Here is a 3045-nt window from a genome sequence, read left to right as displayed (position 1 = left end):
TGGGGGTGTGGGGGTCTGTGGGGGTGGGTGTGTGTGTGGGTGTGAGAGACAAACAAAGGCAAAAAGATAGAAAGAGACAGTGAACAAGAGAGACGACAAATCTCGCGGAAGACGCTGAAAGAACGGATACTCTGGAGCATTGACTGTTCTAGCTATTACGCCACAAACCGAAGTGAAAAGGAAATGAGATAAGAATTTTAGTAAAATAATAATACTTTGAGAAGCCTTAACTAGTGATCTGAGGTTGCAACTGCTTCATAGCTAAAATTCTTACTGAATTTGAAATGTTCTTTGTTGGTGTTATTGTTGCCCTGATTCCGGGATATTTCAGGGAATAGAACAGAATTAAATGGATTTATTCTGCCATTACTTGATTAGAAATTATATTACTGAATTAAGATTCGGCTCCTTTAATATATTAACATTATATAAATATTGATCTTATTCCGTTTCATCAATCTTTCTTTGTGTCAATATTATCATTTTAAAATACACGATGCATTGTTTCACTTTTGCAGTTTATCTTATTCTTATTTTTTTGCAAAAATTCTCTCATTATTCTCATACTTTTCTCCGAAGATGAATTTTAGAATTCTTTTCACTACTGCACAAAACAGCCCTGCCTGCTGGGACCCTGGTTCACAGTGACTGAATTGTTGCCATATCTTTTTTTCTTTTGGGTATGCATAATCATTTCCATCTCTGGCTCAATTTAAATGAAGATAATTGTGAATTTTTTATTATACTTTTCAGGTTCACTTGAAGTAATCGGCCTTTGTCCTTTTAATGTGTTTTTAAAAAGGCCACCCATTAGTTCATAAGTTAGTAAGTGTCACGTGTTTGGCCTCTCAGTTGCCCTGTAGCTTTCTGTCTTGCTTCTTTCCCACTGAAGCACTCTCTGTTCTCTGACTCTGTAATTCTGTGTTCTGCCTCTGTGTTTTGCATTCTGCCACATGCTTTTGTTGCGAAAGTGTTACTATAATTTGCTCCTTTGGATGAAACTTTCTTGTTGATGTTTAAGCTGAAAATGGTTTCCTTTGTTATGCCGAAATAGAAATGCTTTTTCCTTCACGTATGGTATGGTATCATTGAGCATCTCCTCTGACTCCAAGAGTTCAGAGATTTGCTCTATCGTTTATCATTTCATACCAAACACTGAGAATCAGCTTTATTTCCAATGACATTGACAGTAAAGGAAGGGTAGTAAAGCAAAGTAGTTTTAGGGTCATACTCCTCTGAACATGGCTGGGGACAATTTCCTATTGATGTATGTAGCTGGGTATTAGCGTATGTTATGCTCATGTTATGTTTACTCATTCTTTTATTCTTTTAACAAGCGTTCATTAATTAGCTATAATCTTCCAGGTGTTACATTATTGCAAAAGATGGAAACATTTAGAAACCATAGTTCTTATTCTGAAACAACTCAGAGTCTATTATAATAATAGACAAATGAACCAGAATTTTATAGCATTGGGTAAGCATTATGGATAAGCACTATGAAAGCAGGAAACATGGGAAGTTGTTGCATGGGGAAAGAACCAAACTCCGATTAGTGCATGATCAGGGGAAGCACCCTGTGAATGCTGTGACTGAGCCAAATCTTGCAGGATGGGAAATTAGCCAGCCAGTGCATGGGTCAAGGGCATTCCAACAGTAAAGAGCACATGCATATGGAAGCAATTGAGAGAAAGCAAAACCCATTCAGATTTTTAGTGCATTTCTGTAAGACTGACGTATATAGTATAAGGGAAATATGGTAAGAGCTGTGGCTGGCAAAGAATACAGATGATAGAGTTACAAGCAAAACAGTTCACAAAATAAACTATACAACCTTTATGTAAAGGTCGCCATAAAGGAAAAACAAGTGAAATACTTTTTACAGTCGCCGGAATAAAAATTGGGATTGAATGGGTTCTAGAAAGCAGAATACTCAAACATGTGGATACCAATCTGCAGAAGCAGTGTGAACTTCAAATGACAAGTCAGGAGCAATATGCGGAGAGGAAGATGAAGGGGGCTGCCCCAGGAAAGCAGACCTCTGGTCGGCCAATAGAAAAATGTCGAAGCGAAAGCCAAAAAGAACAAACAGAAAACACCCAGAAATGCAGAAGGTGGCAGACCAGAGAAACCCCTCAGCCCCCGCACGAGTAAAGGGCCCCAGTGGATTCTACTGCTGACATTGAGAAAGCATTCAGGAACAGAATTAAAGATTCCTAAAGAACCAAGAACCCTGGCTTGTTGAGGACTGGGACTTAACTAGCAGGCAGCAACGGGTCTTGTATCTTCCTGCTAAGAAGAATGTGGATTCCATTCTATGCACAATATGAGAAATCTCAGGAAAACACAGATAATAAGGAGTAGGCAGTTAATGAGGCTGTGGCACGGAGAAAGGAACACTTCAAAGTACTCTCGGGCACTCAGCTGCTCTACAAATTTGAGAGACCACAGGTCACGGAGATCCTCGCAGACCATCTGGACATACCCGTGACCCAGGTGTATGGGGCACTGCATCCACCGAGATTATTTTTACGAACTGGAGTGATGTTGGCCTGCACAATTCTGGATGAGAAGAGCCTCGCGTTATTACTGAATTATCTTCACTAGTTCCTAAAATAGCAGGCAAAGAATTCTGCAACCTTGTTTGGAGCCAGAGATGATGAAGTGTTTCCCCGTGAGCACCAGCAGAAGGCTGTGCCAGGTGAGGCCCTGACGCTCACTTTGTTTGGATCTCTGTGAGCACATTTTTGTTTTTAGTCGTTCTCTTGCACAAATGATGTGCTTTGAAAATGTTAGTGTATAACAACTGATGTTTGTTTTCTGCTTGATTTTAAACAGAGAAAATAAAAAGGATTATAGCTCCAAAATCAAAACGAAACAAAATAAACTATATACATGATTCCCTGATTCTATAAGAATGGAAAGCACTTTGGTGTCATTTATGATGTATCGACACTTAAATAACCTCAGGACGATTATCTATAAAAGTTTTCCAAACCTGCCTGGGGGTAGAAAGTAGAAAAATATTTACCTCATTAACAAATT

The 3045-nt window shown here is 39.0% G+C and overlaps 1 pseudogene; it reads left to right on the top strand.

The window, feature by feature from the left end:
- LOC100483795 overlaps window positions 1-2739 on the top strand; it is a 3752-nt pseudogene extending 1013 nt beyond the window's left edge.
- The last annotated feature ends 306 nt before the right edge of the window (window positions 2740-3045 follow it).

Source organism: Ailuropoda melanoleuca, chromosome 4, assembly GCF_002007445.2.
Source record: "Ailuropoda melanoleuca isolate Jingjing chromosome 4, ASM200744v2, whole genome shotgun sequence".
Classification (NCBI taxonomy): Eukaryota; Metazoa; Chordata; class Mammalia; order Carnivora; family Ursidae; genus Ailuropoda; species Ailuropoda melanoleuca.
This window is presented reverse-complemented; position numbering and strand designations above follow the sequence as displayed.